The sequence below is a fragment of the Cryptomeria japonica genome, chromosome 4, assembly GCF_030272615.1.
Source record: "Cryptomeria japonica chromosome 4, Sugi_1.0, whole genome shotgun sequence".
NCBI classification, from domain to species: Eukaryota; Viridiplantae; Streptophyta; class Pinopsida; order Cupressales; family Cupressaceae; genus Cryptomeria; species Cryptomeria japonica.
In genome coordinates this window covers 644665762-644676058 of record NC_081408.1, presented here as the reverse complement: position 1 = coordinate 644676058, position 10297 = coordinate 644665762, and positions in this window count along the sequence as shown.

Genomic DNA, 10297 nt, shown 5'->3' with positions numbered 1-10297 from the left:
TTTGTCTTAACCTTTCCCTTCTCCTTCTTTGCCTCTCTGGTTCCTCTGCTTCCTTTTGTATCCTTCTATCATCTCTGCCACCAACTGTTGGATGGCTTCTCGACTCATTGCCTTTGGAGGCATTGAACTTGCTTCTGATTCCTCACAATATGACATACACTAAATCTTTTAAAGAATGGCTCTAATACCACTCTAATGCAGAGGTCTTGTGCCTAGCTCTCCAATTCACCCTTACTCACCCCAACTCCTCAACTCACCCTTCTACTCAAGCTCCTCCAAGGTAACTTGTTAGGGTACACATCTTAGACCTCCAAGGCATAAAATCTATTGTCTTGCCACCTAGGTATATCCTCTTGAGGTTCTTGTTGGTTTTGGCCCAAATCTTTGATTTTGAGATGGTCTCCTACTAGGTTCTCAAAGCTCCAATTAGGCTCAAAAGACCTCCATCGAGGATCTTCACTCTAATAGCATGTTTAAAGGTTGTGGTTATGTTGTGCAGGTATGTTCAAGGTAATTTTATGAATTGAAAAGGTCTACACCTTCCTCCCAATCCCTAGGCTTTCAACTTGTTTCTACCGGCTGCTATTAGGCCTAATTGACTAGCCCTTCTTTCACAGTTTTTTGGTATTTTGCCCCAAAAATTCCTAACAACCCCTAGATATTTTTACATATTCAGATACCCATTTATATGTTAAACAAGATCACTTAGTTTCCCATCTGGGTTTGTTGTACAACTAAAGTTACTGAAAAAGAGCTATTTTTGAGGGGTTTAGGGCTTCCAGGCAGTTTTGGAAGATGTGCTCCAAACTCTTCACCAGTCAAAACCACCAACCCAAAAAAAAATGGATTATTTTATTAAAATCATAGATCTTTCCAGAACACCATGGTTTGTTGGGGTGTCACTTCTCCATGGCACTGAAAATGAGCAATCTCTGCTTCTCCCACACACTAGCTACATGCTTGTGTGTTATTCATCTCACCCATTCTCCTCCTTGTGGCCTACAAAGACACAAAAAACCTACTCTAAAAATATTTATAGAGCCTACCAAATCTATCCAATGGATTTCTACTTGTCCATTTGTGGATGCTCAGGTAAAATTCATTTTTACAATCAAAACCCCAAGTTTCAAGAGTTTGTGAGCAACTTTTACAAAAACAGTGATAACTTTTGGTCCAAGGCACTTCAAACCTTCATATTATACTTTTTGGAAAGATAAAAAAATTCCTAACTTCCTTTTCTATTATGAGCACCATACCAATCTATATAGGTCATACAAAAGTAGAAAATGAAAGCAAAAACAATCCAAATGTGAGGAAAAGCATAGGAAACCCTTGGCAAATGAATTGAATGCAAACCAAAACTTGATTAACCTATTAGTGGAGATCCTTAGAAGGTTTTATACACCATTTTAATTTGGTTCCAACCAACTTCCAACACCATTTCCTTCATGGACAACTTTTGCCTAAAAATGCAAAAGTTGTCATGACCAATTTTTGACAACTTTTACCTATGAGTGCAAAAAAACACTCCAAGGCTCTCAAGGCCTAAAAAATCACTGAAATGGCATCCAAAAATGGATTTAAACCATTTCCAAATATTCTAGCAAGTTTCCAGGTATCCACCTAGTACAAACCAAAAATTGACATTTTGACAATATTTCAGGATAATGAGAATTTTGGATCCTGAGCAGAACAAAAGTGTGGACAACCAAACTATGGCTTCAAAAAGCATCATAGGATTTCTTCCACCTTATTACAACATAAAATAACTTGAAATCACACAAAAACTCTAAAATGCAAGAAAAGACAACTTTGAGCTAGGTGCTCTACACCATACTCCCCTGGGGCAAGGAACTCAAGTCCCTTGAGTTATCAGGTCTACTTGTTGCACTCCATGATGAATTATGTCACCTTCTGACATCCACATAGCCTCTAAACTAGGTAGACCTGCCTACTTCACAAGATAATGTTTGTAGATGCCCTTTCTTGTCTTCTTGATCACCTTGGTATCCAAGATGCTTTCCAACTGAATTGGTTGACTAACTGGTAAATCCTTCACCCAATCTTCTTCAAATTGCAATGTGGTATCCATCTGAGAGGTATAAGATTCTCCTTTATAGGGATGCAAGTCACAAATATTGAAAATAAGAGATATGACCAAAGAAGGAGGTAGTTCAACCTCATAGGCATTTTCTCCAAACTTATGAACAATCTTGAGTGGCCCAATCTTCTTCATCATCAACTTGGTTGGCTATCCTTTTGGAAGTCTTTCCTTTCTAAGATAAGCCAAAACTAAGTCTCCAACCTTAAATTGCATGTTCCTTCTTGAGTGATCAACTTGTTCCTTATATTTTTTTGATTTTTGATGCAAGGACTGTTGTACTTTGTCATGAATTTCATTAATACCTTCAGAAAAAATCTCTCCTTGAGCACTCTTTTGGGTCATTGTATTGATATCACTAAGTTCTAAGACACCTCTAGGATGCATTCCATAAACAATTTCAAAAGGACTTTTACTTGTGCTCCTGTTGACTGAATCATTGTATGCATATTCTACTCAGCTAATCACCAAGTCCCAAGTCTCACCATGCTGCTTAGTGAGACACCTTAGGAGATTACCCAAGGACCTATTGACCACCTCAGTCTAACCATCTGATTGTGGATGGTAGGAAGATGAAAATGAGAGTCTAGTACCCAACTTCTTCCATAAGGTTCTCCAGAAGTGACTCAAAAACTTAACATCCCTATCACTCACAATGCTAACTGGAAGTCCATGGATTCTTCCTATCTCTTTGAAGAAAAGACCTGCAATATAGGTGGCATCATTGGTACTCTTACAAGTGATGAAGTGAGTCATTTTTCTGAACCTATCTACCACTACATAAACACTATCAAATCCTCTTGGTGTTCTTGGTAAACCCAACACAAAGTCCATGCTCAAACATTCCCAAGGCCGTTGTGGTATGACTAAGGGCTGATATAAACCTGAATTACTTGTTGATCCTTTTTCTCTCTAACATATGCACATTGTTCAACAAATATCCTTACTTCTGATTGCAACTTCAGCCAATAGTAGAACCGACTAACCTACTCCTTTATTTTATCATTGCCAAAATGACCTCCTAGACCCCCTTGATGTTTATCTTGAATGATGTTTTGTCTCATAGAGCATTGGGGTATACAAAGGGGATGTCCTTTAAACAATAAAACTTCCTGTATCATATACTCTGATTACGAAACATGAGAGGTGTTAGAAAAATCAGAACATGTAGCATATATATCAACAAAATCTTTGTCTTCTTTGTAGAGGTCTCTCAACTCCTCCAACCCCACAATGTGAAATTTAACCTCTTGTATGGTCATGAATCTCCTACTGATTGCATCAGCAACTTTATTTGAGGTTCCCTTTTTATGCTTGATAGTGAAGGTATAAGATTGTAGGTATTCTACCCAGTTGAGGTGCTTCTGATTGAACTTCTCCTATCCATTGAGAAAACTAAGGGCATGGTTGTCAGTATAGACCACAAAATCTTTGGGAAACAAGTAATGACACCACTTCTTTAATGCTTGCACCATGACATACAAATCCAAGTCATACACAAAGTACTTATGTTTTGCTTCATTCAACTTTTTCAGAGAAAAAGGCTATGTGAAGACTCTCTTGACTCAAAACAACCCCTATTACTCTTTGACTAGCATCACACTCAACTATAAATAACTAATTGAAATCAGGTAACCTAAGTGTAGGTAACTCAACCATCTTCTTTTTTAACAACTCAAATCCCTTTTGGGCCTCCTCTGTCCACCTAAACTGACACTTGACTCCCCCTTTGATAGTATTGAGCACATGAGCACACACATGACTAAAGTTTCTTACAAACTTCCTATAAAAGGATGCTAACAAATGAAATCTCCTAACATCATTGATATTCTTAGGTTTATGCCAACTAAGGATTGCCTCAACCTTACTAGGATCCATTTTTAGACAACCTTTTGAAATGAAAAAACCAAGATATACAAGTTCAGTCTTGAGAAACTCACACTTTTTAGGGTTGATTTTGAGTTTTGCCTTTTTCAACTTCTTCAAGACCATCTCCACATCCTTGAGATGTTTTTCTTTAGAATTGCTAAAGATTACAATGTCATCAAGATATGCAATCACAAATTTACCTATGAACTCAACCAAGACTTCATTCATGAGCCTTTAAAAGGTGCTAGGTGCATTGGTAAGCCAAATGGCATGACCAAACACTCATAGAGGTCAGCATTGGTCCTAAAGGTTGTCTTTAATTCATCCCCTAGTTTGATTCTGATCTGATGATACCCTAATTTTAAATCCACCTTTGGGAAGTAGTTTGCACCCCCAAGATTGTCCAACAGGTCTTCTATCCTTGGCATAGGGAACTGATACCTTATAGTGATCTTATTGATTACTCTAGAATCTATACACATTCTTTATTTTCCCTCTTTCTTGGGTGCTAAGATAGTAGGTACAACACATGGAGTTGAACTCTTTTTGATGAATCTTTTGTCCAAGAGCTCTTGCACTTGTTTGGCAATTTCTTCATTTTGACTAGTTGTCATTTTGTAGGCAACCTTGTTAGGAAAACTTGCCCCTGGAATCAGTTCTATTTGGTGATTGACATCCCTCATTGGTGGCAAAGAATCAAGTAGACCTTCTCCTATTACTTCTGCATATTTTTTGACTAGACCCTTCACCTCTTGTGGCACTTCTTCCATTGGATCTACCTTACCTTCTTCACTAGGTTTGAGCACAATAACATATCCTTGATCTCCTTCTTGTTTCATTACCTTAAGAAACTATTTCCCACTCATCATCATCACACTTGATCCCACTTTTTTTTCCTCTTTTGGATCAGGTAATGGATCCATTTGATACCTCTTACCATTCTTGATAATGACATAGCTATTCTTCTCTCCATCATGCTGAGCCTTTACATCAAATTGCCATGGGCATCCCAACAAGAAATAGAAAGCATCCATAGGCAATATATCACAGAAAATCTTGTCCTTATACTCACCAATCTGATAGTCTTCCTATTCTTTCTCGTCAACTAAGACATGTTGGCTCGGTTGATCCATGACACCTTGTAGGTAGTGAGATGTGGTAGCCTCCTTAACTTGAGTTTATCTACCATCTCAGTTGAAACTATATTCTCAATTGAACATTAGTCTACAATCAGTTTGCAAATCTTGCCTTCAAACTTACAAGTTGTTCTAAACAAACTCTTCCTTTGTGGTGGCTCTTGAGCTTGAGGAATCTTCAACAAAGACCTTCTTAGCATTAGACTTTCACCATCTGTCACTGGGCCTGCCTTGCTAAGAGGGGAAGACACACTTTGATTGTCTTCTTCCTACAATAATTGTGTTATTCTCTCACCCATGTATGAGTGTGATTAGCTGGTTTCTTTCTCTGGACACCTTCCCATTGTGTGGCGAACTTGATTACAATTGTAACATCTACCAGTGAAAACTAAATTTCCTCTTCTTGAGCTTCCAAATCTGCCCCTAGAATTGTTTCTTCCTCTGAAGGATCCTCTAAATGGCCCGCTTGAAGAGTCTCCACCACCTTCTTCCCTTGAGTTTTCTTCATTCCTTGATGTTTGTTGTCCTCTACTAAAAGTGCCCCTTCCTCTAAAGGATTTGCCGCCTCTAAACTTTTGATTTTTTCTTCTGCCCTTAATGCTAACTGAAAACACTTATGAATAGTATCAAGAGTAAGGATACTGATTTCATCTTGTATATTTTGTCTCAATCCATTCACGTATCTAGCCAATTTCTCCACCTCATTCTCATTCTTCTTAGCTCTGAGGCTTAGTTTATGGAATTCCTCCATGTAAGCATTGACATATAGCTCCCTTTGTTTCAGATTTTGTAGTCTCTTATGAATTTGAACTTCATAATCTCCTGGAGGGAAATGTGCCTTAAATCTGATCTTCGTACGCTCCCATGAAGTTATCTTTTTTTTACTTGCTTGTATCCTTTCTTCTTGCATCATATTCCACCAAACCAATGTTGATCCTCTCATTCTTTATTTGGCCACATTAACTCTTTTCTCTTATGCTACCTCTTTGTAAACAAAATGATTATTGAGAGCTTCTATCCAATATAGAAACTCTTCTCCATTAAGGTTTCCTCCATATGTGGGTAATCCATCTAGATTGTGCTTAGAAATGGATTTGGCTGCATCTAGGAATAAGTTTTGGTCTTGAGGCATAGCTACTGTTGTTGGTTCATCTCCATCTTCCACTTATTCATTAGTCTCATTATCCCATTCTATCTTAACCTTTCCCTTCTCCTTCTTTGCCTCTTTGGTTCCTCTGCTTCCTTTTGTATCCTTCAATCCTTCTATCATCTCTGCCACCAACTTCCAGATGGCTTTTGGACTCATTGCCTTTGGAGGCATTGAACTTGCTCCTAATTCTTCACAATATGACATACACCAAATCTTTCAAAGAATGGCTCTGATACCACTCTAATGTAGAGGTCTTGTGCCTAGCTCTCTAATTCACCCTTACTCACCCCAACTCCTCAACTCACCCTTCTGCTCAAGCTCCTTCAAGGTAACTTGTTAGGGTACACACCTTAGACCTCCAAGGCATAAAATCTATTGGCTTTCCTCCTAGGTATATCCTCTTGAGGTACTTGTTGGTTTTGATCCAAATCTCTAATTTTCAGATGGTCTTCTACTAGGTTCTCAAAGCTCCAACTAGGCTCAAAAGACCTCCACCAAGGATCTTCACTCTAACAACATGTTTAAAGGTTGTGGTTATGTTGTGTAGGTATGTTCAAGGTAATTTTATGAATTGAAAAGGTCTGCACCTTCCTCCCAATCCCTAGGCTTTCAACTTGCTTCTACCGGCTGCTATTGGGCCTAATTGACTAGCCCTTCTTTCACAGTTTTTTCATAGTTTCCCCCAAAATTTCCTAACAACCCCAAGATATTTTTACATATTCGGATACCCATTTGGATGTTAAACAAGATCACTTAGTTTTCCATCTAGGTTTGTCATACAACTAGGGTTACTGAAAAAGAGCTATTTTTTAGGGGTTTAGGGCTTCCAAGTAGTTTTGGAAGATGTTCTCCAAACTCTTCACTAGTCAAAATCACCAACCCAAAAAAAATTAGATTATTTTATTAAATTAATAGACATTTCAAAAACACTATGGTTTTTTGGGGTGTCACTTCTCCATGGCACTAAAAATGAGCAATCTCTGCTTCCCCCACACACTAGCTACAAGCTTGTGTGTTATTCATCTCACCCATTCTCCTCCTTGTGGCCTGAAAAAACACAAAAAAACTACTCTAAAAATATTTATAGAGCCTACCAAATCCATGCAATGGATTTCTACTTGTCCATTCATGGATGCTCAGGTAAAATGCATTTTTACAATCAAAACCCCAAGTTTCAAGAGTTTGTGAGCAACTTTTACAAAAACAGTGATAACTTTTGATCCAAGGCACTTAAAACCTTCATATTATAGTTGTTGGAAAGATAAAAAAATATTCCTAACTTCCTCTACTATTATGAGCACCGTAAAAGACCGTATGGGTCGTACAAAAGCAGAAAATCAAAGCAAAAACAGTCCAAACGCGAGGAAAAGCATAGGAAACCCTTGGCAAATGAATTGAATGCAAAAAAAAAAGTTGATTAACCTATTATTGGAGATTATTAGAAGGTTTTATACACCATTTTAAGTTTGTTCCAACCAACTTCCAACACCATTTCCTTGATGGACAACTTTTGCCTAAAAATGCAAAAGTTGTCATGACCAATTTTTGACAACTTTTACCTATGAGTGCAAAAACACACTCCAAGGCTCTCAAGGCCTGAAACATCACTCAAATTGCATACCAAAATGGATTTAAACCATTTCCAAATATTATAGCAAGTTTCTAGGTATCCACCTGGTACAAACCAAAAACTGACATTTTGACAACATTTCAGGATAATGACAATTTTGGATCCTGAGCACAACAAAAGTGTGGACAACCAAACTATGGATTCAAAAAGAATCATAGGATTTTTTCCACCTTATTACAAAAGAAAATAAATTTAAATCACAAAAAGACTCTAAAATGCAAGAAAAGACAACTTTGAGCTAGGTGCTCTACACCAGGTACCTGATCAGGCCTTGTTCCCGAGACCCATCTCTCCTACTTTCAGTAGTTCTTCTAGGTTTTAGCTTCTCTCTAAGTCTAGCTTAAGGGGTGGTGTTAGAGTAATTGGGTCTTTACTTCATTAATTAATTAATTTCCCCTTTATCTCTTTTACACTTAAGCTAACATTAGGTGCATAATAATTAATTCTTTTATTAATTATTATGTGCAAGCCTAGGGTTTTCCCTTTTAGGGTTTTTTGACCTATTAGAGGTTGAATTCTTTTATTTTGTATCATTATGTCATTACAAATTTTTGTGAACATAGAGCTCTCATATTCTTGAGCATTTCCTATGTTTATATTTTTCTCTGTTGCTTCCTTGTTTCTCCTTGCAATATCCATCGTACTAGGATCCATCCTCTAGAATCTTTGGGTGTTGCTCAACCTATGCAATATATTTGATCCTTCTTCACCATAGTGGGTGTACATGATTCCTATAACCTTATAGTCTTATTGTACACTGGCAACCACAAGATCTAGTAAACATCCTCCAAGGTGACTATCATCTTTCCCATTGGAAGATGGAAGGTAGAGGTGTCTACAACCCATCGTACCATCAAGGTAATAAGAATAGTCTCATGGTATCATATATAGGGCGTTTACTACACCCAGTTGAGTCCTACATGTTAGAGAAAATTATTCTCCTCTTAGTTGAGATCTATGATACGAGTGTAAAAATATTTGAATATGAAGCCTCCACTGTGTTCCTACATAGTTGGTATCTCCTGCAATCACAACAAATAGAGATTCGTATCAGATTCATCATATCAAATCCTCTCATTTCTATCACTTACATCTATCATCACCACTGTGACCCTTTTATGCCTCATGGTGCTTGTTCTAGGACCATGGCACCCAACTGTGACCATGATGCCTAAAGGGGACCATGGCACCCAATTGGGACCATTGCACCTAGTGGGGACCATGGTGCCCAACTGGAACCATGGTGCATAGTTGGGACCATGGTGCCCCAATTTGGGGGAGTCCGTGCGCTCACCTAGGGTTGCATGCAAATCAACAACTTGAAGTAAAAAAAATCACAAAGAAGAGTTAGTGAGCCTACCTCATTTAGCAGAAGAGCCTCCTCAATTGATTACCTCGAGACCTCTATCCTTGTGGGTTGTTATGGTCATTTGAATGGCATTTTCTCCTTGGTAGACCTCTTTGCACTTCAAAAAAAAAGTATGAATAAGAATAATGAATAGTGGAGGTCCCACTATTTAAAAGGTGATTTCTTTCAAAAATGCTAATTTAATATGTTTTATCATTTCATATCTTGAGATAGAGGACCCTAATTCACATGTCATTTGTTGTGTTGGAATTGTGATCCAATGCCCTATCTTTTTGAATTCTCATTAAGTAGTTTTAATTTCATATCATGTCTTGTTGAAAGCATTTTTCATAACCTATCTTACACAGTTTAAAGTGGTAAACATGATACCCTATCTCTACCTCCTACATAGAAAGAAGAAATATGGGGCCACATGGGTATCCTCAAATTTCATCACTCTTAGTAAGCATTCTTGGAGATTTTTAATTTCAATTAACGAAATGGTGTTGCAAAATATGGTTCGTAATATTGTATTATAGATATCGTTGGGGGCTTCATTCAACACTTATGAAAATATCCTTTTTAGACGAATGTTTATTTTTCTATACTTTAGCTTGCATCTGCACATAATGTCATATGACAACTAAAGTGGGAGCTAAATGTAGCATCATAAATTGTACACCTTTAATTATGGTGTCCAATTCCATGCTTTGTTAGCTCTCATTTTATTATTCTCATTATGCTAATCATTATAGAACTCTCATATGCACTTAATCAATAATTGATTCAAAATATGAGTCCTTTCTTGATTCTAACCTTGTCACACTCTCATTTGGGCCCTTAATTTCACATGTGTACTTTATCTTTTAATCATCCCGATTTATCATAGATCCTACCCTATTTTAAATCTCAAGACATGTTTCCCTTACCTAAACATTATATATTGTCGCACAAACTTAATTTTGCCATTTGAACCCTATTATCTCGCATCCCTAAAAATTTGGGCTAAAGTTGTCAAGACCATATCAATAAATGCATCCCAGTCTCGCACTTTTTGTCTTGA